Source organism: Panthera tigris, chromosome A2 (genome assembly GCF_018350195.1).
Source record: "Panthera tigris isolate Pti1 chromosome A2, P.tigris_Pti1_mat1.1, whole genome shotgun sequence".
Classification (NCBI taxonomy): Eukaryota; Metazoa; Chordata; class Mammalia; order Carnivora; family Felidae; genus Panthera; species Panthera tigris.
Window position 1 is genome coordinate 143,436,974 of NC_056661.1, and position 24,941 is coordinate 143,461,914.

General features: G+C 50.5%; 2 long non-coding RNA genes across 2 annotated transcripts; one reads left to right on the plus strand and one right to left on the minus strand.

Annotated features, from left to right (window-relative positions):
- Positions 1 to 1,140: 1,140 nt before the first annotated feature.
- Positions 1,141 to 22,519, minus strand: LOC122234588. Its single transcript, XR_006212426.1, has 3 exons — positions 22,441 to 22,519; positions 9,755 to 9,969; positions 1,141 to 3,204 (listed from the first exon to the last, which is right to left on the minus strand). It is a non-coding gene; the product is annotated as an uncharacterized LOC122234588 (long non-coding RNA).
- On the plus strand, positions 22,163 to 23,213 carry LOC122234587. Its single transcript, XR_006212425.1, has 3 exons — positions 22,163 to 22,427; positions 22,595 to 22,751; positions 22,846 to 23,213. It is a non-coding gene; the product is annotated as an uncharacterized LOC122234587 (long non-coding RNA).
- The last annotated feature ends 1,728 nt before the right edge of the window (positions 23,214 to 24,941 follow it).

Consider the following 24,941-nt stretch of genomic DNA (forward strand, 5'->3'; position numbering starts at 1 on the left):
TCCTGGGTGACTGTGGCCCCCCGGGGGGTCCTCCAGGTAAGGCAGGTAAGTCCCAAGCCAGGCTGGCTCAGGGACTTCTGGGAAGTTTCGCTGACTTCCCTTATTATGGAAGCAGGAGGGCACTGAGATGGGGGGAAGGGGTTTGTCTGCTGCCTTTGTGGAGCTACTCATTTGAACCCGGGCCGGGGACGTTTCATCAGGCTAAGCCAGCTCGAACCGCCTCCGAGCCCTGCTTTCCCGGTAACAACAGCATCTGCTGAAAGCAGAAGGCATTGTCAAAACAGACTGAGGGCCCATGCCTGCAAGTTCAAAGTGGTCTGTCCCCAGAGGTCTCATCTAAGATGACATCTTCTCGGGACTGGTGTTTTGTGACTCTTGGGGAGTCCCCAGTGGGAGCTGGGCGCACTGATGCTGTGGACCAAGGACGGTGCTTTGGTCCGTGTGGGCCCGCCCCTCAGCAAGCATGAGAGGCTTCACAAGGACCCCGTGTCAGATTGACTATCTGACTGCACCTCAGTCACAGCAGGAGGCTAAAATGCTCCAAGGTCAAAGAGAATCCGGGGAGGCTTGGGCTCTGAAGGGGAGCCGGTGCAGGTTCAAGCAGTCCCTTGCCTGGGAGTGCACTGCAATCCCAGATCTTCCAGGGGAGGCCCCCTACAAACCCCAGGGAAGAACCAGGTTGTGACCTTGGGTGGGTGGAGGGAGGGATTACGACCGGGATTTCTGCTTCCCACCTGCTTCCTGGGGCTCTCAGCTCCCTTCTTCCCTCTCCTCCCTTCAGGTCCTGGCTCTGCCTCCCCACGGATCCAGGGATCCAGCCAGCTGAGCCCTGGAGGGGTGCACCCACCTTCCCCTCCTGCCCTCCTGCCGGAGGAGAGCTGCAGTCTCCTTTGGATCTTTTTGCGGTCTGGGCTTGCTGTTCCTCTCAACAGTAGTCAGGAAGCCCTTACCCCAAAAAGTATCTGCGGGAGGCCTTGTCTACAGGGGTGATGCCCCCCGAAAGGGTCCAGATGTGTCACAGACGAGGGACAGCAACAAGTGGGAGTCATCAACCTAGCTTTCCCTTAGAGCTGCTGGTTGGCCTCAGGACAAACGCTGAGCCTCTCTGTGCCTCAATGCTCTGCTACACATTTAATCATTTATCTGTGCACAGTGTCTAGTGGGAGGTTCCATCAGGTAAGGAAAAAACAAGAGTGGCTCAATTAAAGGTGTGGACACTGTGTTGGTGGCTTAGCTCCCAGCCTGCTGTCTCCTATTTGTAGACCATCTATCTCCCTCTGGGCTCCTTTTGGGGAATTGCCTCTCCCACCCCATGGGCACGCCTGGTGGGATTGTCACTCAAAGCACCTTGCCTTGTCCTGCCCCCTCGGATAGGAGACCCAAGACAGGCCTGGGAATTGGAATCCTGATGGAGGGACGCAAGATTGGGAACAAACTGATCCCAGCAGCTGTGCTAAAGAGAAGACTGAGCTTGGGCCTTCTGCGTCCCCTGAACTGCCTAGCGTCCGCCCTTTCTTAGCCTGGACCTTCAAGTGCCCCCCTCCTGAATCTGGCGAACCACCCCCAAATCCTTCCAATAAAATCCTCATTGCTTTAGTTAAGCAGTCAATATCGTTGCTTGCTTCGGGATACAGAGACCTCTAGGGGCAGGAGGTGGGATTGCTTACCCCAGAGAAGGGGAGGGGGGCGGCTGGCCTGGGGGCTTGTTACCATCCCTGGGGAGGCTCACACGGCGTCAGCCCCTAGGGGACAGGGGACAGAGCAGACGCCCCTAGGGGACAGGGGACAGAGCAGAGGGCTAGGACCACATACAAGGCCTGGGTTAGGGCCCAAGGAAACATTCCCAAAGGTGAGAACAACATTGGGATGGACAGAGCAGGACCTACACAATGTGGAGAAGTTTAAAATAAAGGAACACAGGGTCTTTGCTTTCTTTATCTGGGGATTTCCTTATCTGGAATCCTTCTACCCAGCCCTGGGGAGCTACTGTGCCTGGGCAGCCCAAGGTGGGGGACACGATCTGAGGCCTCCCCAGGCCTGCTTCCTGCTACAGGTCACACCACAGCCACAACCTGGGAGAAACAAGGCAGCAGGAAGTTTCCTTCCTTATGCAGAAGCCGCCAAGAGGCAAGTCTAAGCCAACACCAACACATGAACTGGTGTGTGGCCCACACTGAGTTCAAAGGTGCTGATGGATCCTAAGTGGGGCTGTGGGTTCACTGTGGGGATTCAGGAAGAAGGGCTGGGTGTATGGGGACATGTAGCAATTGTCTCAGTGAGATCTACTGAGACCCCCCCCCTAGATGCAGCCAGACGTGAGTGGGAGAAGGCAGGATGGTGACAAAGGCTGCAGGGCTGACCAATGCCTGTGACTGTGAAACTCCCTCCCCTGGTGCTACCCTGACCTCCCATTCCCACCCAGCTGCTGGCTGGGCCTGGCTTGGCCACTTGCCCCGCAACATGCCTTGGGGGGAATGTGTGTGCAGCTCAAGGGTGGCATCGTGTGGTCATAGTGAGGTAGTGCACCCCACAGCCTCCAAAGTGCTCCACTTCTAGGTCGCTCCACCAGCGAGACCCTGGGCTGGACTCTGCTCTAGGAGGGCAAGGTCTACAGATTTTCTCACAGAACCAGAGTTTCTTTGAGAAGCAGTCCTGAGAGCTGTAGCGGCTGAGAGGGATGGTGGAGAGAAGAGAGAGTGGCCACAAGGAGTGGTCACCGCCCTAGAAAGGCAGGCCCCCGACTGAGCCCAGGAGTGTCAGCTCTGGGGAGGCACCGGCTTGCTGCCTGTGCATTGTGACGTCTCTGCATTTGTGCGTATGTGTCCATCTGGCAATACGTTGTTTGACTGAAACCAGCCATGGTTGCGTGCCCCCTACCTAACCCACCCAAGCAGATGGGAGGTGTGCTGAGAGCCTGAGGGTTGAAGTCAACAAGGATGTGGGGGTGGAGGAGTAAGTCTGCTAAAAGGCTGAGCCTTTGGGAGAGGGAGGAAGGAGAGGGGGAAGTGGCCTGGAAAGGGCAAAAGAAAGTCAAGAAAGGAACAGAAGAGAGGGGGAGAGCGCCCGACGACATGGGAAGTCTCTCCAGGTGGCTGGTGTCCCCCAGCAGCGCCCGGCGAGCCATCCTTCTGATCCACGCTGGGCCACGCTGCCGGAGTGTCCTTGCACGGGTCCACTTCCTTCTCTGGGCTGCTACTTCTGCACCTGTAAAATGAGACAAAGTGCTGGATTCGTTCTCTCAGCCATCTCCTCCCCTCCCAGGCCACCTCCCCGGCAGGCGAGGATGGGGGCCCAGCAGCGGTCCCTGAGGCGGGGAGCCGTTGAGGGCACCGGAGGGTGTGCCGGCCGAGGGTGGGGGCAGGCTGAGCGTGAACACCAGGCTCTGGGAAGAAGGAGTCAGAGAAATTACCAGTAATGAAAACCTGTAAGTTTCTCCAAAATACCATTTGAATAGAAATGTCAAGTGCACCTGGAGTTATTACACCCTGGAATCCGAATGACATATAGTCCGATATACCAACGTGGTAATATTCCCGAGCGTGTATGGCAATACGGCCGTGCATTAATCTTGCCTTTCTCCACCGTGAGCTTGCTCATCCCACGGGGCCTACAGAGCCTCCTTTGTTCTTCCCAGAGGTGGCTTCACGCCGATGGGGCCTGTGTAGTCGCAGCGGGAGGACCAACGTGCTCCCAGAACGGAGCTCTTGTGTCAGTAGCGGGGGCATGGACAGTTGTCACTTGGTGCTTTCATTTTTGCCCAATCTGGGGTGTGACCCAGTCCCCTGGAAGCTGCTAGGCCTGACCACCAGCCCCTCCCTTCTCTGCCACCCTCCCACTCTATCCTTTCCTTCTCCCACTCCTCCTTCCCCATCTCTTCTTTCCCAGCAGCTAGGCCTTGTTCTGCCAAGGATACCCTCAGACATGGTTCTTCCCTTTGAGAGCCCCTACGGGTAGTGGGTACTCATCCTGCTGGCTATGCTCCTTAGCTGCAGGGTTTGGGGCTGGGAAGGGGGAGCAGATCGTTGCATGAGCTGGAAGCGGCACGGTTAGTGGTTGGTGGGCAGAGGGCTTTCAGAATAGGGACAGAACATCCAGGCCAGTACAGCACCTCAGGATGGACCCTGGGCTTGTCGTACCTACAGCATAGCCCGTGCCCGTCCCCAGGATGTAAAGCCACATTTGCTCTTAGAGTAGGAAATCTTCTGGACTCCTTTTAAGGAAGTGGGATTTTTAAGGTCAAGGTTGCACAGTTTGCACAATGCAGGAATCCCTTCCCAAACCCCATACTCCTGTGCTCAGCCTTGTAGGACAACAGGTCTAGAAGTGTGGTCCCGGTACCAGCAGCTTCAGCATTACCTGGGATCTTATTAGAAATGCACATTTTCTGGGCACCTGGGTGGCTCAGTCAGTTGGGTATCTGACTTGATTTCAGCTCAGGTCAGGACCTCACGGTTTGTGGGTTTGAGCCCCGCGTCAGGCTCTACGCGGACAGTGTGGAGTCTGCTTGGGATTCTGTCTCCCTCTCTCTCTCTCTCTGCCCCTCCCCTGTTCTCTCTTTCTCTCTCAAAAATAAATAAATAAACATAAAAAAAAAAGAAATGTACATTCTCAGGTCCCGGTGCCAAGGGTGTGCTGGAGATGCTTTGTATCACCTTGGGAAGACCGGTGGTACGCGTTCCCTCCCTAGTTCCACATTTAGTGACAGTCACATTGGGGGGCTCGAAATCAGCCACTGTAATATTTACACGAGGGGAATATTTACACGAGGGGAATCGGCAAACACTACAAATCTGTGCGTATTTTACTTTCTGAGACGTTTCCAGAACCCCATCGGGCCCCATCCAGACCTACTGAATCAGAAACCCTGATTTCTGATTCTGGCAGTGCCCAGAAATCTGCGTTTTAATAAGCTTTTCAGGTGATTCTGATGCACAAATTTGAGAACCCTTGTGTAGTTGGTTAGCACTGGCGGGATCATGAGAGAGACTGGAGGAATCTAGAGGTTGGGAATAAAAAAGGCTGGAGATATCAAAGTAGCCAAGGAGTAAGGTTTTGCAAGGGAAACTTTGGGGGAAGGTAAAGAAAGAAGAAAGTAAACCAGACACTGGGCCTTCCCTCCGGGCAAAAGGGCAGCCGACATTTGGCAGGAGGCCCTCCGGGACAGAGGTGAGCCCTCCAGCCCCCGCGCCGGGAAGAGGTGCTGGGGAGGTCTGGGGGCAGCCTACTTTGAATGCTCTGGTTTTTCCAGATATCTGGATGAGGGAGACCAACTAATCGATTGCTCTGAGTCACGAGATCAGGAGGGCATGGAATAATTGGCTGGAAAAATGCCCCTCCGGATGATATTTCTGCAACTAAGAAAAAGACATTTACAAGCAGTCTGTTGGAGATACAAAGAAGGGAAATTCTGACACAGAAAATGGAAAATCACAGCACCATATCCGTTACTGCTCATGTAAATGTGTGCAAAATGCCATGGGAAATTTCTTTCCTTTTTCCAATTATGAAATATTTCAAACATACAGAAAAATATAAGGAGTAATATAACAAAAGCCTTGCACCCACCACCAGAAATAGCAAATGTGAACTTAGGGCCACGTTCATGTCGGATTCTTTAAAAAAAAAAAAAAAATACAACCTTACGAACATGGCACAGTCCCCTTTGTCTCCCTTTCCCTTCCTCCAAAGATGCAGGAGCTATCCTAAAATTGATGGATATTCTTCTCGTACATATGTTCATACTTTATCACATATGAATTACTCATACATTACACCTAGCAAGGTTTGGAGTGCTTCTTAATTTCCATAAGTGGTATCACACTGAACCTATCACTCTGGAACTCACTTTTTTATCACCTAACATGATGCTTCTAAGGTCTGCTCATGTGGCTGCAGGAAATCCAACTCATGCATTTTAACTCATGAATAACAATAAACTGTATAAAAAGACCACAATTCATCCATCAACCATTGGACATTGAAGTTATTTCTTTTTCTTTCTTTCTTTTTCTTTTCTTTTCTTTCTTTTTCTTTTCTTTCTTTCTTTCTTTCTTTCTTTCATCTCTACACCCAACGTGGGGCTCGAACTTATGACCCTGAGATCAAGAGTCACCTGCTCTTCCGACTGAGCTAGACAGGCGCCCCAACTGAGGTTATTTCTAATTTTTCACTGTCCCAAGTGATTCTGCGGTGAATATCCTTGAACTTGTTTTTCTAGAGTATGTCCCTGGAAGTGGTGCTGCTCGCCCTTGGGAGAAGGCATTCCCAGTTATAGACACGTTGCCAAATTGCTCACAAGCTTGGCTGAACCAGTTCACGCTGCCACCAACGTGGGTATGATACATCCTAACGCGTTCCTTATTCAGTGCGCTCCTGGGTTGTAGACTTTCCTGAATGCAAAAGCAATTATAAAGATTTTCTCAAGTTCATTTCTGACTTTTCTCCTAACTTTACTTTCTCTTCAAGGCTTCGGTTCTTCAGACACAAATTCTCTTACCACTGGGGTTTTCCCGAATCTGAACCCAGTGGCCAAGAAGAGATGACTGGCGTGGGCACCGTAAGGTGAAGTGGTGTGTGTGTTCGTTCATGTGTGTGACTCTGTGTCTGGGTCTGTGCGTGTAGCTTTGTACCAAAGCCAACAGGAAGACGGACTGGGCAGGGTACGTCTTTCACAATGTCTGCTCAACAATGCATAAAACCAGGAGAAGGGTACCCGGTGTAACCTGAAATCTACTCTCATGCCCCGGGTCCCTTCCGCTCCCTGTCTCATTTGGTATGGGTTAGGGAAAGACTTGTCCCAGGACGTCAACCTGCCGTTCTGTCTTTCCTGCTCCCCCCCAACCTCCAAATACTTCCTAAGCCATGTAAACAGGGAAAGAGGTGTGCTGTGCAGGGGAGGGACGGTTCCCGCGTGCTCCATCTGGGGGAAAGGGCTGACTTTTTGGCCCTGAGCCGGAGAGCTCTCTGTCCGTGCCAAGGGCTGCCTCCTGCATCTGGCCGTATAGGGTTGGGAGAGCTGCCAAAATCCTAGCCTGGACAGTGACGATGGACAGCCTAGATCATGGCCACTGACCCTGACCCTCAAGCCCAGGGCCATGCAGAAACGGTCTGGGCTGCCTTCCCTCCTGGGCCCTGAAGCAGGGAGCCTTCAAAGCCCCTGAAATAAACTTGGGAAGAGGGGGATAGATTGAAGGGACCTCCACAAAATCACCTGCCTCACACTAGAGGTATTTGAAGAGGAAGGAACCCAAAGTGAGCGAAAAGTTTCAGTTCACAATTCCGAGGAAGTACGGAGGGCCTTGATCCGAGGACTATTTTTGAATGGGAGTTTTTTTGCCCCCTTAATGCTTTAAGTATGGCCAGCATGAGGTGTTTGTTGGGGGGGGGGGGGGGGAGTACTGTATTTATCCTTCTTCAAAAATATGAAGCCTGAAACCCTCGGCTTTCTGGTTCCACAGAGTCTATTGGCCCTAAACAGCCTGCCCTCACGGGCAACAGGTAGCTTACTTCAGGCTAGAGGATAACCTTATGCCAAGGAAGTCCCCAGGGGAGACCTCACCTCTGAGCCCTGGTCCACCGGCCAATGAGGATGGGCGGAGGTGACGTCACTCCATCCTGTTTCCCAGCCCAGCCTGAGAGGATGGCACCAGCTGAGGAAAAGAGCCAGTGTCAGTGACAGATGCCATGACCGATGTCGGTAGAGAAGTGGTGTAAGGCAGATGAGTCAGCAGCAAGTTTAAGCAACGAACAATTGCACCATGGGGTGTTTCTGAAATTCTTGTCTACTTTTAGAAAGTATGCAATACCATTCAGCTGAGCATCTTGATTCTGAAATAGCTACAGAAAATGTGAAAAATGCTGCGGGTGAAGATGGGCCCGCCAGTGCCTCTTTTCTAAAACAATAGTCAACGATTGTGCTGCGTGTCCCTCAAGCAAGTCTTCCGACCTGGCTGTCCCTTCGTTTCCTCGTCTGTAACATGAGGGGAATGTATGAAAAGTGTCTCTGGAGATCCCTTCCAGTCTAACATTCTGTGATTTGGTATCATGCTCACATTCTTAATCCTGGCTGGGTATACACAATGCCAAGAACACTAGCCAATTCAGTTAGTGTGGACAAAACGTCCTCTCCAATCAATTCTTTGGCACAGTGTCGATAAAACAACTCGTTAATTGACACAATTTTTCATTTCACAACTGGTTGTCCTGGCATCAGCTTGACCAGCGGTTCCTCCGCGGGGGGTGTCCTGACAGGCTGCATGTCTGGAGCAGTTATAAAGTGTGTCACAGGCAATTTGCTGTTGCTAACGAACTACCGAGGTTTTGAAATGACTGATGAGTTTTTTATCAATTAGGACAGATTCAATGTATGCCTGTGACAATCTCTATCACTCACTTGCATTCTGATATCCTACCCCATAGGGAAGGAGAAGGGTTGGACCTCTAGCTTCCAGCCGGGGATTGCCTGTGGTCCTGAGCCGATGAGAGATGCCCATGGGAGGTTATCGTGTGTTGCACATGTGAGTACCATCCGTCACCTGCAACGTGGCATTTGAGGATGACTGATAGAAACCTCTGATACGTAGTTAGACGGCAAGCTTTGGAGACCCAGGCCCCGGAACAATCTGATCCGGATGGGGAGGGCCGTCAGTATCCTATGATCCAGCTGCAAGCCAATGGAGAAAGAAAGCGCTGAACAGAGTACAAAATGAGAGGCCTGCTCATTACGCCTATCTCTTGATCCAACAACGATTTCACCATAATCCGTTCAGAGTTGGAGAAGGGGAAAGGGGTGTGTGAAATCATGTTTATTGAGCATGTAGGTGCAAAGTCCTGTGTCAGATACTCATGGCAGGTTTCAGTGCTACCCGCCGTGTACTTTCTGTTCTTGGCTGGCCAGTGGGATTTGCGCTTTGTGGTTTGGAATATTCATGTAATATTCGGCCCAGTGACTTGCAAGTACAAGCAACGTGTGTCAATTCAATGCCGCCGACCTGGACTGCTAGCTTTAGACCCTCCAGAGTCTCCTCTTCCTCTACCGTAGGGGCTGGCAACAAACCAGGGGCTGTTCCATCATCAGCGGACTCCTGGGGGACTACAGAGCAGAGTCCCCAGCCAACTGTGATGCACATGAATGACACATCACACGGGAGGATAACGTAAAACTTGGTTGATATAAGCCACGAAGATTTTAGGGTTGCTTGTTACTATAGCACGACCTAATTTTATGCTGACCGACGCGATGTTTTGTATTACACAGTAACGTAGTGGGAAAATGTGAGCTTTTGAGTTTAAGAGACTTGGCTCGAATCTTACTTAACACTCACTGACCTTGAACAAATCCATAACTTCTCTGGGTCTCAACCTTTTCATCTATAAAATAGTAGTTTATGATTCCTATCTCGTGATGCGATTAGGTTGGGAAATGGTGTTTATAAAATACCTAGCACAGGATTTGGCACATAATAGATGTTCGATTGTAATTATTTTAATTTTCATTGATTCCTCAAAATAGGCCAATGGGTAAACAGAGACCACAGGAGTATAAGAGGAAGGCTAATTAATTATTGATGTTTCAAATGCCATGATACGTTACGGGGGACACTGGCCAGGGACCCCAAGGGTAAGCGGATGTGTGACGTTATCTGTGCCCACCCTCCCCCAAGCTCAGAGCAGCTCTAGAAAGGAGAAGAGGCCCCAAGGACACCATGTCCAATTTAGCCTTTCTATTGCCAGAGGAAAGGAGGATTTCACTTACAGAAGCGATTCTTGGTAACTTCAGCATATAGAACAAGAGTACGGCAGTGGTGTAGGCGGGAGCACTGTTAGTTTCACTGAAGCTTGTTATCCTATGAAGCAAAGTGCCAGCCAAGGTCTTTCCCAAAGGTCCAATGAGCTAAACTCTTCCCTCAGAACAGCTTATTAGTAGCATCATGCCCACTTCAGCCAGCTCACTCAGGACCCAGGAATAATCTGGAGAACAGAATACAGAGGAAGGGAGACGAAGAGAATACACATGGGGTGGAGGAGGGGGGATTGAGGGGCCCTTTGCCTCCTCCTGCTCCTGACCAAGCCTGGCCTGATACAGCAGCAGGGGCAGAGCCGGGGAGAAGGGGACAAACTCTACAAATCAGAGCCTGCCTTCCTTCTCCCTTCTTTCTTCTTCCTTCCTTCCTACCTTCCTTCCTACCTTCCTTCCTCCTTCCTTCTTCCTCCTTCCCTCCTTTCCTTTCCTTCCTTTCCCTGCCTGCTTTCCTTCCTTCCTTCTTTCCTTCCTTCCCTCCTTTCCTTTCCTTCCTTTCCCTTCCTCCTTCTTCCTTCCTCCCTCCCTTCCTCCCTTCCTCCATTCTTTCTTCCTTTCTTTTTTCTTTCCTCCCACTTTCTTTCTTTCTTTCTTTCTTTCTTTCTTTCTTTCTTGAGCTAGTTTACCAAGGTATGCATAGCTTTTGGCAAAGCCGTTTCTTTCATTGGTAAAGCTATTCCAGGGATAGGGTAAAAGAAATCAAGTTTGTCTATGGGAAGAAAATAGCCCTCTAAAACCTTAGACAGCTATGAGAAATAAAAACAAAAATAAACATAAAATAAAAATAATACTGATAAAAACTTGGACCAGATGGGCTGTGGCTTCAGCCCCTCTGTCGAGATGATGAAGTAAAAGCTTTCGCTGAAGTCAAAAAATTACATGTAAATATTGGCTTTTATAAAGCTGCAAGAGTCTGTAAAAATCCTCAGTGGAGCAGTGGTCTTTCACGGTTGTGGATTACAGGGAGCAGTCTCCAGCTGCCTCGTCTTGCAGAGGAGAGGACGCTGGGGACTCAGCTGACTGCCCCAGGCAGTGGGGCTGCTGGAGGAGGGACACAGAGCTTCGAATCATCTATGGTTAGACTACATTGTGTCCCCTCAAAATTCCCATACAGGGGCGCCTGGGTGGCTCGGTAGGCTAGGTGTCGCACTTCAGCTCAGGTCATGATCCCGCGGTTCATGACTTTGAGTCCCACGTCAGGCTCTGTGCTGACAGCTCAGAGCCTGGAGTCTGCTTCAGATTCTGTCTCCCTCTCTCTCTGTCCCTCCCCCACTCGTGCTCTGTCTCTCTCTCTCTCTCTCAAATATAAATAAACATTAAAAAATATTTTTTAAAATTCCTATACTGGCGCCCCAACCCTAGATGTGACTGTATATGGAGACAAGGCCTTTAAGAAGGTAAAGTTAAATACGGTCATAAGGGTGGGGCCCTAATCCAATAGGACGGGTGTCCTTATGAGAAGAGACACCAGGGATGTTCACACACAGAAAAAGCCATGTGAGGACACAGTGAGAAGGCGGCCATCTGCACTTCTCACCAGACATTTACCCTGCTGGCACCTTGGTCTTAGATTTCCAGCCTCCAGAACTGTGAGAATATAAACTTCTGTTATTTAAGCCACCCAGTCTGTGGGGATATGTTACAGCAGGTCTGGCCAACTAACACAATCTACGGAGAATCGCTTGTTTTCTGTTTTTTGCCTGCTTATTGATCAGTTTTGCAGTGGAAGACACCTTTCCACAATTCTTCAGACCCTCTCAGCCCTGCCTGAGATTCTCAGTGGTGCCAGTCACCCCGCTGTGAAACCAAAGGGTAAAACCTCGTAGGCTGAGTCACAATATTGGCAGATTACCATAGCGGGGGAGGACGGAAGCTGAACACGGGAGAACTCAGCTCTCTCAGCCTCTGGCTGTAGGATCGTGGACAAACTCTCATCCCCTCTCTGCCTCAGTGTCCGTGTCTGTAAAATGGGGGCAAAAGTACCATCCTCCCTTACAGGATCACAGTGAGGGTAAAGCAAGATAATGTGACAATAAGCCCATAGCACTTTGCTCAGGGAGCCGTCCTTCCTGAAGCCCAGGCAGCCTGGCGGGGAGCCGGATCTGCTCGCCCTGGCAGCGGTGGGGGTCGGGGTACCTGGGAGGGTAGGATCTTTCCTCTCCAGTGACCTGCACTGGGCAGGGAGGAAGTTATCTGGCTAGAACGGCTCTCTTGCCATCAAGACCTGCCCCCAGTTGAATTCTTCTCTCTCCTGCTTGTTCCCAAACAAGGTGAGAACTTCCTCCTCCATGGAGAACACTGCGCATCTTCATAAATAAGATAATGAAGTAAAGCTTTCACAGACAGCCTGGTTCTCAGCAAGCCCTCAATAAACGTTAACGATTCCTATCTACACACCTCCCACCAGCCGTTTTCACGCCACCCCTCAGTGCAATTGTGGTTACAGGGCCGAGCGTAGTTTGCACCCTTTAGATAGGAATGGCACTGAGGAACTTTATTAATCAACTTGGTGCGGCTTTTCTAAGAGGGAAAGCTGTGCTCACGCCCACGTCTTCTCCAAGCTTTCCCGAACACCTGGGATCAACCAGGCTGAAGCCCACCCCCTTGGGCAGCCAGGCCCGGCAGTGGTCCTTCCTGACCTCCTGATCTTCCTCACCACGTGGGCTGTTGGACAGCTCGGCTTTGTGGCTTTACTGAACTCCAGCCGGCTTGCCTCAGGGCTCTCGCGTCCTTCACCAGGACTGAGAGCACTCGTGACCGTGACCGGGAGGAGATAGAAACCAACGCAGACAGGAGGAGGTTTGCAGCCGGAAATGGCTCCACTTACAGGTGGACGGAACCCAGGGCGGGTTGCCTCACTGAGTCAACCCCAACGAGCTGCGACCTCTGGGCCGCGGTGCCGTGCGTCTGACACCCTGGGTCAGGCTGAAAAATGACCGAAAGCCCTTCCAGCACTTTTCTGCTCACACTTCCCCGGGATCGTGCTGAGCACACGGGGATGCTCGGGTAGACGTCCCTTTTCGCTCTGTGTCACCTTCTGCTTAAAAAGTACTTTGAAAGCCACGTTCTGGGACGGCCTGCTTTGTACCCACAAAAGAGCAGGCTCTGCAGAGTCCAATGACATTAGGGGTCAGTTTACAATCTAACCTTGTCAGGGACCTGGTTGCCAAGGGACCTTTCAATGGAGATTAGAGATAACTAACTCAGCAAACAGCTGACACTGAGGAAGGAATTCAGGTAAGGAGACTCTTCCTGCTGACTCAGAAAAAGGCGGTCACAAGTTTTGAACATTCTAGAAACATCGCACCTCACTATAACTTTCTCTCCTTCTCTCTGCAGGCTACAAGGAAACAGGGCTAAGACAAAGACAAAGACAAAAACAGAAGAAACCGAAGGCCTCTTCCGAGAAGTTATAAGGGGGTCAGGAGAGGTCCTTAATTGAACACTGGAGATCAAGGCTGGAGAAAAGCCGCAGACCAGGACCCTTGACAAATCCGATCAGATTTGGCACACAGCTAAGAAAGTTAAAAGACTCAGAGTCCGTGAATTCTCCAGAAGCCTAAGGAGGACCAGGCTTACACTAAATAAAGGACCCCAGCACGGGTAACGAAGACACTGGTTTACGCCTAGGTGCTGGCATTTCTCTGGCTTTAACCCCAACTGCATATCTTATTTAAAAATAATATTTTTAATTCTTTGCTCTTGGCTATTTTAATAAAAAGCCTTATTTTCATTTATTGAAAGAATACCAGTGCCACTGATATCTGAAGCACACTTCAATCACTAATGCCTTCGGGGAACTAAGCCCAGCTTATCACTGATGCCTTCGGGGAACTAAGCGATTCAAGCCCAGCTACCTGGTGGCAGTTTGGTCCACGCACAGAGACGAACCTCAAAAGACCTAGACAATCTGTGTTCAAGAGAACAGTTGTTCTGTTCTGTGTTGTGAACCCACAGAGTTCTGGTAAATGCCGTAATGTTTGACCAGTACTCATTAATAAACCCCACCCTGGAAGGGAAAAGATTTTAAAGCCTGAAAATACGGATAGCCAATGGTTTAACCACGAGTGAGCTGACCGTGAGGGGGAATCGGACACAGCATTTCCCTGGGGTGATGCTCCCGAGCCTTAGGAAAAATGGGAGTAATCGGGGCCAATTGGGCCAATAGGGCCAGAGGGAGGCCCAGGACTTCTGGCAGATCCTCATCCTCTGGCTCCATTTGTTTAGGTGGAAGGGGCAGGAATGTTCCCTAAAATCCTCGCACACACAGAGCAGTGTAAGTTCTGTAGCAGAGACGGTGGGGACGTTCTGTGCAAAGTGAACTCCGACTCCTTGCAGGTTCCGAGAGCCCAAGCAAGATCCTTGGGGTCCTGAGATATCCTGGGGCAGCTCCTTGGCTCGGAGATGTAGACAAGGAAACACTGGGATCCCAACAAAGAGATAGAAAAGTACCCGGTGTCAGAAACACATCTTTCTCACCAGATATCCGTGTACTCGTTCACACTCCCAGCTCTTTTACCATCTCTGGCGAGAGAGATGTCAGGGCAGGATGTGGAGTAGAACTCCCCCGGCAGCCTGAGTTCACTGCGCGCGAACACGAGAGGCCTGGAGGTGGGAAGGCGGCGTTCCCGCGGCGGAGCCCGGCCGGATCTATGTTTCCCCATCTACCTTATCGATCCAGCCATCCTCCCATTTGACTCCTCTTTCATTCGAAAGGGGGCTGGGACAGTTGGAAAGGTGTTTAGCCTCAGCAGTGTGCCCTCCCCTTCCCTGCACCCCAAGGACCCCAAGCCACCCTTCCCTGTGATTTTTAATTTCATGTGTTAACCGGGCTGGGCCAAGGTGTCCGGGTAGTTGGTCACACCTTATGCAGGGAGGGGAAGGGCGTTCTGAGAGGGTGTTTTTGGATGAGGTTAACATTTGATTGAGTGGACTTGGAGTAAAACAGACTGCCCTCTATAATGTGGGTGGGCCTCGTCTAATCAGTTGAAGGCCTGAATTGCAGAAAAAACAAACAAAAAACGACCAACCATCACCAAGTAAGACAAATTTCTCCAGCAGACAGCCTTCAGTCTTGAACTGGAACGTCTGTCTTTCTGGGCCTCCAGCCTGCCAGTCCACCCCGCAGATTCTGAGCTTGTCAGCCTCCATAACCACATGAGCCGATTCCTTATTAGATTACCCTTTTGGTTGTGTTTCTCTGCAGAATCCTTACTAATACATTTGCCCACAGGAAAGTAGAGTGGGTCCCTGGGCCCAAATGTGGAGAAGGGATGGGAGTCCAGCCAGGAACATTTCAAAGGGGCCAGGAGCCCAGACCATCCGTGAGCTGCTTCCGTCCTTCATTTTCCAAAATATGATCTGTCCCTCCTCCCGCCCTGCTGACACCTACACCTTTTAGCAACCAGTGTGTCAGTGGCCTGGGCTTTAGAGCATAGCTCCCCAAAGCCTGTTTGCTGCAGGTCACAGCCTCCTTCTTTCTGTGGGCCCGGCCCAAAAGGAAGGACTGCTCTTGGGCTGCAGAGCAGGGACTTCGGTGGTCGGGAGACGTGGCCAGTTGTTAACCAGTCCAACCGCAGGATCAGGAATGACAGCATTCGCCTCTCCTGCACACCGGGCTGCCGGAGGACGAACAGAGAATCACAGACGTGAAGTGCTCCGTGAACGGGAAGTGTGATGAAAATATGAAGTGCTGTCACCCCAGAGTCACTCGTTTCACAAGCCCACTGTCTGCCAAGAGCTGTGCCGGGAAAGCCCAGGATGAAAGATACGATCTGTTCTCAAGGAGTTCTAGGGGCTGAGATGGACCAACAGACAAGGGAGTCTAATAGGGTGTGGGTGTGCCTGGGAGACCCGTGTCCTGGGTGAGACGGTCATGGTCCCAGAAGAGTGACTCCTTCCTCATCCCAGAGCAGTGGAGGAGGGCTTCCTGCAGGAGGTGACCTTTCTGAAGGATGGGCAGAATTTAGCCAGATGAGGAAAAAGGGGAAGGGTGTTCCGGGCAGAGAAACCTGCAGGTGCAAAGGCACAGAGGCATGAGAGGGGACACGTCTGGAGTTATGGCCCCCGGCCGTCAGCAGCCAAGTTTTGGGCCAGGAACATGAGGAACAGAGGACGAGGGTACAGCCTAGGGGATGTGGAGAGGCAGGTGGAGGCTGCTTCCTAGTCCCATGAGGATGAGGCCCTGTCAGTACACCCTCCCACTGTCAAAGACCCTCCCCTCTCTGCTGACACTGGTTACGACCAAGAAAGCGCCGGACTGCCTCACAGCCATGGCTTCCAAGGTGGAATCTCACGGAAACCTCCCTCAGCACCAAGGGCAAGAACGCACACACACACACACACACACACACACACACACACACGTTAACACTCAGACAGCAAAACATGTCCAGAGACGCACATGGGGGCAAAACTTTAGGATCCTGACCATAATTGCCTAACACAAAAACGGCACACCCCCACACACTCACAAACTAAAAATGCAAGGTCCTACTCAGAACTTGCCGACACAAAACGAGCGGCTGTCGTAGTCCCTGCCCCTCAGAACAGTCCCGCCCTCCCCACCGTACCCCCTACAGAGCCCAGAGCCACCCACTGCTCCTCCAGTCAGCAGTCCCAGTTTGGACCCCACATCCCCATTGCCTCCCCCTCGCCCCCCCTCTGCCCCCCCCCCCCCCGCAGGGATGGCCCCGCCGGGTTCTTGTCACAGTGAACACTGGGAGCCAGAGAAGCGTAAGCAGCAGTTGATGCTGTGCTTTGCAACCCCCTCAACCCCTCATTTTTTTTTTTTTCTGGAGAATACTTAGCAGTAAAGCCTAATTTATGAAGTCCCTAAAGATCTGAACTTTCCGCAGAATTGGCTGCAGTTTCTAGTGGGTTAGAGTCACACTGGAGTGGAGCAGAAGGCAGGAGCTCAGGAGCTGTGGTGGGGGGCGGGGGGGGGGGACGGGGAGGAGCCACAGTCTGGGAGCCACACCCCAGGCCAGGGTCCCCCAACCATCTTCCTCCCCAGCAGGGAGCTGAGAGTCCCCAAGAGCATGCTGGGGGCGCAGGGGGAGAGTGTGACACGGGGCGGGGGATGAGTCCAGGAAGGCAGAGGCCCCCCCGCCCCCACCCTGAGATCTGTGGTTTGCGAGACCACTCATCACTGCTAACACCCTAGACAAATCCAGAAACTCCCCAAGCGCGTCCACCCTTCTCTCCCTCCCCGGGTCGCAAGATCAAGCATAGTTTTAAGACTACTTCTCAGATTTTGCTCAGGTCTGGGGCCACACCTGCCCCGGGCCCTGGGGTCGAAGATTCACATACCTTCCCCCAACAGGTACCACCTGAGGGCAAGGCCGAGATCTGCCGGGCAGGTAGGAAGAAAAAATGAAAAGCCAATTCTCCCTGTTGAGAAAACAGCAGAGACTTCCCCACTGCTACTCCTCTCCCTTGTCTTAGAGCATTTACTTTCGGAAATTCATAATTGCAAGGGCTTTCTCTGTCTCTCTGAAATGTATGTAAATCTTTTCAGAAGCTAAATAAGCCTCTTGCCAGGTTTATGACCCAGGCCTGCCTTTCTCAAGGACCCTGGATCCGTTTCTTTGAAATACAATCATCCGGGAAGAAGACATCGCCCCCATCTCCTAGTTTCTGTGGGAAGGTCGGACCCTAACTTGAGCTCCAAATTACAAAACCAGCTCTTGTCATAAAAAGACGAGATGTTTCCTTTCCTTGGAATAAAAGCAATTAGCAAACACAGACAGCCACCCCCAAAGCTAGGTGAATCGGGGAGGAACTCTGCGTGACAAATGGTGCTGTCACCCGATGGGTGATAGCTACTTATATAACAGGGCCATTTCTCTCCGTCTTTGCAAACTTTTAGCAGATTGCCTGTGATGGGCATCAGGCTCTGGTTTAACGCTAATTCGGTAAGAAAACTGGTTTTCTTTCCCTTCTTCCTCTGTGGAGAGGTTTGCTGAGTTCCGAGGAGATTTTGTCCCCCTCTTTCCTAAAGAGAGTTCGGGACAAGGCCCAGCCTGGGCAGAGAAGGGAGGCCAAGGAGGCAGTTTGAGCAGGGGAGGGAGGACAGGAGGATGGAGAAGCCGGAGACCCGAGGGCCCCCCAGCCCCAAGCCTGCCCTCCTCACGAGGCCCTTTGCCCTGGGTTCTCAGAGCTTTCCTTCTGTTTCCCCCAGTCACAATCCTGTTGAGCAGTTCTCTCCCGCTTTGCATACAAAGCCCAGGCACAATAGGTGCCTGGTGGAGGCTGCAGATTCCCGGGCTCTCTTTCCCCGAGTCCCCTTTGTTCGCACCGAGAAACTCATTCATCTGGACCTCGTTCATGACCATTTTTTTTCCATCACTTTTCTACGCAAAGACTAAAGTGCACTTTGCTTTTTCTGTGAAGAAAGATTATGTCGAGTAAATTTGTCAACGAATTTGCGGGGAAGCATTTAATTGACTTGAGTAAAGACTTTTCCTGAGCATTTAATGATGTCTTTGCACACTGGATTGTTGGATGTCGAGCCTTCTCTCCTTTGTCTTTCCTGCCCACAGCTGGCTAGGAAGCCCACAGAGGGTGGTTCCCCATCCCTTGGTCTCTGACTGGTCTCTGACCTGCTCCGGCTGGGGCCCCTAGGCTGCCTAAGGGCCTGGAGAGGCCATTTGGTTCAAGCCTCTGGATTCTAATTCTCAACACAGGCCAGGCCACACTTTTCTCCATCACCTTGGGAGCTTTAAAAATGCGTGTGCCTAATGCACGTGTCCCACCCCAGAATTTCTGCCTTCATTGGGTGGTGCCCAGGGCAACCGTCTGGCTTAAAAGCTCGTGAGCTGTTCTAAGGTGAGAGGGGTGAAGGCTGAGGGGCAGCGTGGCTCGGGTCAGGCCGTCTCTCCTAGGCCGCTCATTAAAGCACCTGGGCAGCTCTCAAAAAATACCAATGGCTGGCACCAGGCTTAGTGATTGTGATTTTTTTAGGCTCGGTTGAGACCTGGGCATCAGGAGACACTGATAGACAGCCAGGGCAAGAGCCACCCCGACAGGGAAAAGAACCCTGACTACTCAAACTGATCACGACTAGAATCGGGGCTCTGCTGGGCGACTTTGGGCAGGTTGATTAACCTCTCTGAGCCTCAACTTTCTCATTCTCAACATCGGAATGGTGTTACCCACCTTGAAGCTGACATCTTGGGGGCTTTCTCCACGCTCCTGGCACTGCGTGGGTTAAGTATCTCAGTAACTCTCTCTCTTGCAAATTTACTGTCAGTAATCAACTGTACTACCAGTAAAAATTCAGTTTGTATTAGTACAAGGGGCTGCTTTTTAGGTGGGGAACAGAGGATGCCAGGGCCTGCTGTCCTTCCAGTCTTGGGGAAGTGTCATGACAGTGGCTTCTTATCTGAAAAAAAAAAAAACAAAAAAAACCCAAAAAAAAACCCCATTTCATGGTGCTGGCACTTCTGAATCAAATTTCAGCTCATTAAATCCTCCCCTGCAATTTACCAGGAGAACTCTTGGCACATATTTAAATTCCTGTATGCTTGATGGTTAAGAAAGGCCCTCTTTGCTATTAGAAATAATCGTATTTGTATCACAATATAAATATGAAGCAGCTTGGCTCAGGAAATGAGCGTCAAACTTAAAATCTGATGACACCGGGTCTACACCATTTGTGTGCCTTTGGCCGAGGTCCCTCGCCCCCTCCAGCTTCCATTTGCTCAACTAAATTTTAATTTTATTTTATTTAAAAAATTTTAATCTAATGATTTATTTTTTATAATTTACATCTAACTTCGCTAGCACATGGTGCAACAATGATTTCAGGAGTAGATTCCTTAAGTCTCTCACCCAGTTAGCCCATCCCCCCTCCCACAAACCCTCCAGCAACGCTCTGTTCTCTGTATTTAAGAGTCTCTTCTGTTTTGTCCCCTTCCTTGTTTTTATATTATTTTTGCTTCCCTTCCCTTATGTTCATCTGTTTTGTCTCTTAGAGTCCTCGTATGAGTGAAGTCATATGATTTTTGTCTTTCTCTGACTAATTTCACTTAGCATAATCCCCTCCAGTTCCATCCACGTAGTTGCAAATGGCAAGATTTCATTCTTTTTGATTGCCAAGCAATACTCCATTGTATATATAAACCACATCTTTATCCATTCATCCATCGATGGACATTTGGGCTCTTTCCATACTTTGGCTACTGTTGATAGTGCTGCTATAAACATGGGAGTGCCTGTGTCCCTTCGAAACAGAACACCTGTACCCCCTAGATAAATGCCTAGTAGTGCAATTGCTGGGTCGTAGGGTAGCTCTATTTTTAATTTTTTGAAGAACCTCCGTACTGTTTTCTAGAGTGGCTGCATCAGTTTGCATTCCCAGCTCAACTACATTTTAGATTGAGAACCTAGAAAATGGGTTTGAAACGTCCGCAGCTCCTATGAAGAGCACACGTTTCCAGGGCTGGTGCCCGATGCCAACGTGCCGACATCAGCGGGCAGAAGGGTGCAGCTGCCCAGCACTGCCGGGCGTGCAGAGAACATTCTGCTCCCAAGGCCACCCTTCTGTCAGACTTTCTGAGCCTGATGTTGGTAGTGTGATCGGCCAGGTGCAGAGGAGGATAAAGATAAATTAGGTGCGGATTCTGCCTGCTTACCCTCCAATAGAGTGTGGTCTCGAAGTTCAAATAAGTCATGCATGAAACTCACTCTAACACAGTGGAGAAGATGTCCCGCGGCAGGGCAGGGCAGGTGCGCTAGAGAAGGTAGTGTTTTACCGTCTTGAGGAGGAGGGGAGTGAGGGTCATGGGGCAGGAAATGCTTCCTCCCAATGGCACAGAGAATCAATGGGAAATTGATGGGAAAGGCAGGTGGTTGGGGGGGGGGGAGGGGCTTGGATTACTTTAGGGTATTCCTACAGGTGAAATTGCTGGTCGAAAGGTATGCATATTTTAAGGCCTTTGGTATACATTGCTCAAGTGCCCTCCAGAAAACATGCTTTCATGTAGGCTTTGCTGGCCGTTAAGGTGCCAACAGCCTTGACCTTGACCCGAAAATGCAGGACAAGGAAGTGCAGAGGCTGTGAGTTGGGGTAGAGTTTGTCATGTCAGTTCAACAAATATTTACCAGTCCCTGGGCTGGGGGTGGGCGAGCAGCGGGGAACAGACACAACCCTGCCCTTGGGGAGCTCAGTCTGGTGGGATAGACAGACCACAGTCCAGAGGCGTGGGCACATCTGGGCCTCCCTTGAAAGCTACAGGCAGGTTTTGGAGCTGGGAAGTCTGTCCTTTCTGAGTCCTTCCTCTTTGAGGAACTGCACTCACCTCCGCCGGGCTCCCGGGTTCCATCAATTCTGGGCAGGTTACCCGGCTCTCCAAGGGGCAGCTAAATTTTTTAATTGCACATCAGCTGACACCATTTTCTGCTACATTCCTTGTCCCGGCCACTTTCCTTCAGCTTTGGGGGAGTTTGTAAGGTGCTTGGTGGCATCTCCCCAGCTCCCTGCAAGTGGTATGGCTGGGTCTTCTCAGGACCATGGGGTGTCATCAGGGGAGCCCTTGCAGTAGGCTTCCAAGGCCTTAAAATACGCACACCTGTTAACCCAGCCCATGGAAATGATCCTAAGGAAGTAAGCATGAGTATGTGAAAGATTTATGTATAAAATTATGCATGGGAGCATTGCTTATGAGATGAAAAAAAAAAAATCATTGAAAAGGATCTAAATTTTCAACCAGAAGAGATAGGTTAAACAATTTATGGCATAGTTGAACAATAGCACTATAAATTACATCATGGAAGAATATTTAATGACATGAAAAGAACGTTGAAGACAATTGAATAAATCACATTGCACAACAGTATCCACTGGATGATCCTATTTGTGATAGAAAAAAGTACATATACACGTAGAGCGAGACACACGGAAGAGAGAAAAGTTATGCATAAAAAATATAAAACATTAGTTGACTTCAGGGTAATGGAATTATAAGAAATGTAAAGCATCTTCTCCGGATGTGTCCTACAAGAAATGTTTATGACTTGTATAACCAGAGCAAAAGATACTCTATTTTTTAAAGTGACATCTCCCTGGACACAGGACAAGACACACCCAGGCAGGTGCCAGGTGCTGGGGAACCACATTTCTGGGAGCAGGCCCGGCCCAGGAGGGTCCTCCAGAGCTCCTAACCCTGCACGGTGCCACGCAGCAACCCTACTCACGCAATGTACTGCAGAAACGCGCTCGGCAGCCTTGCTCAGCCCTGGGCACGCAGACCTTCCCACTCTTCAGGCTCACCTCGGGTCATGACGGAACAAAGCAGGACTCGGACCGGCCAGTTGCATAAAAGCAGAATGGACGGATTTTCTGGTCACACCGTGTTCCATCCAGCCCAGCAGGCACATTTGAATTCCTTCCCTCCCTGACTGCTCAGCCCATAGAAACCTGGTGCCTTCCGCAGGAAGCCCTCCAGACTTGACCCCACCATGCAGTGTGCTCTGAATGCCCCTGCTCGAATTAACATAAAAGTTAACATTTGTAGAGTGGTTACCGAGTACTTTCACCTGAATTAACCCAAGCTGTCCTCACAACAACCCTATGAAGTAGGAGGACAGCGCTCTCATTACAAATGAGGAAACTGGCAGAGAGGGGGTAAGTAACTTACCCAAAAGCACCTGCTAATAAATGGCAGAGTCAGGATTCAAACCCAGGCAGTGTGGCCCGAGGGTCAGCCCTCAGAAACACCATGCCACACGGGCACTCTGGCACACAATTGATGTCACAGTCATGTTTCCGTGGTGATTTTGAATTGTTTCCAGATTTTTCCTGGAAGACTGAATTCTTTAAGGGTCCCGGAGGAGGTGCTGCACACGCCCAGCACAATCACTACTCTAACTGCAGGAGAAGTGGGTGTATCCTACTGAGCTGGCCTCTAGCTGCTAGAGCGTGTCTACAGGTGACTCTGCAAGCATCCTGGTAAAACACCTCTTTCAGGGACAGATGTCATGCTGGAGACTGGAAGCCTCAGGATGCGTCAGTTCTCAGCTTTCTTCTTGCCGTTTCTCTGCAGCACCTTCCCAAATGCCTGTTCAGTCCCCAGGTTCCTGGGGAGGGTCCAGATCTACACAGGATCATGGCCCGAGTCCTTCCACTCCAACCGCGAGGAGAGATTCGGTGAGAAGAAAAGAGCACGCAGCCCAGAGTGTGAGCCTGTTGGAGTCGACCTCTTGGCTGTCATTTCTTTCTTCAGAGTCTCCAGGCTGGATTCCAAGCCAGGATGGAAGAGGCTGTTACGACGCCTGGGCAAATCAGCACAACCATATTAACAGGGGTTATCTCAGCGTGGGGGGATTAGGGACGGCTTTTTTTTCATGGCTTTGCTTCTTTGCATTTTCTAATTTTCTGCAATGAACATGATTATTTGGGCAATTAAATAATTAAAGGCAGGAGGAGGGGAAAACCGTACGATTCTTGCTCTGTTCTTCACAGGGCTCTTTCCCCAACCTTCTGTAGACAGCCAAGCTCCAGGGCACCCTCTGCTTTGTGGGGTTTCCTCAGAGCTCCCTCTGACCTTTACCCCAGCAAATCTCCCCGCTTCTTTCACAACCCCCACTGCATACTGCTGTACTCAGACCTTGCAGATTACACAGCGTTTCACAGGCCTGAGCCTGCTGGTCCGCACAAACCTGATGTCATGAGAAGTCATCCTTCCCGTCTTTGAAGATGATGCCTGGAACCACATCTCCAGCCTCGGCGTCTCGCGTGGACTTCAGCCCCGGTTCGGTGCTGGGTGTCCGTAACTGGCCATTCCAAAGAGCCACGGTCACAAGCATGGAGGCCCCAGCCTGCCCTCTCCCCATCACACCCAGGTGCCTCCCACTTCCCTTGTCTCTGACAGCAGCACCGTCACTGAGCCGTAGGCAACAGAGTTTATGGAACCATGACTGCTTTTCCCTCCTAGGGCTGGTCATTCAGCCAACAGGGAGGGCTGGTGTTCTTGTCTTCAAAACATCTCTCGGGTCTTCCCTTCCTGTTTCCCCAAGCCCCCTCGCTCATGCTCCAGGACCACTGTAGAGGCCAATCTTACCATCTGTTCATCTCTGGGGTCTAGCACAGGACCCAGAACATGTCTGCTCTCCATGTATGCTTCCTGGTTGAATGACTGAACAAACAAATGGGCAAAAAATAATCTTTGCTAATTTCCCTCCATGATTTCAGCTTTTTCCTTGCAATCCTTCCTATATTTTTCTGCCGGCTGAATCTCCCAGAATGGTTCCTTGACCCTGTGAATCCTCTGTGGTGCCTTTAATGGTTCCTACTCTTTGTCAAGGCCCTTTAAAATCCAGCCCCTCTTTACCTTCCTTTGTAAAGAATTTGATCTCTCTCTCCCTAAGTCTCTCCTCCACTGACATGACCCTTCAGGTGTAATCCCATGGAAACCAGCAGAGTTCATGGTGGGTTGTCTGTCCACCTGGGGCACTGCGGGATTATCTGGCACCCTGACCCTGCTCTGCTCCACCCCAACCTGTGACAGGTGTGTTTTCAGGAAGTCACTGTTGTTCAGTCAAGGTTTCTCTCATGGATATTTACCGAGGGCCCCCTATGAGCCAGGCACTGCTAAAAACTAGGGATACAAACATTTGCCCAAAGCTTTATTTACCAGTTTATAGAGCCCTTACTATATATCAGGTCCTGATCTGGACCCTCTTGGAGCTTACATTATCATGATGCAGGTAAAAATACAGACAAATTAGTAATTACCTGATTGATCGATTGACTGATTATACTTTTTGATTGGTTCTATGTAGAAGTAAACAAGGTCCTCTAACATAATAACAGAGAGAACATCAGTCATCAGCAGAAATAACTTAGACCATTCGTGCATCTGACAGGCATTTATGGAGCCCCTACTATGTTATTCGGTGCTGTGTCAGGGGCGGGGAACGGTGAGGTGCCTACGAGAAGGTCTTTGCCCTTGGGGAGCTCATGGGTAAGGGGCCACATACATACCAGTCCATCCCCCCATATACACATATTTAATATTAATTTTATTTAATAGACCTATTACTTGACTGAAGTATCCAGTTGCTTTTTTTTAAGTTTACTTATTTATCTTTGAGAGAGAGATGGAGACAGTGAGCAGGAGAGGGGCAGAGAGAGAGGGAG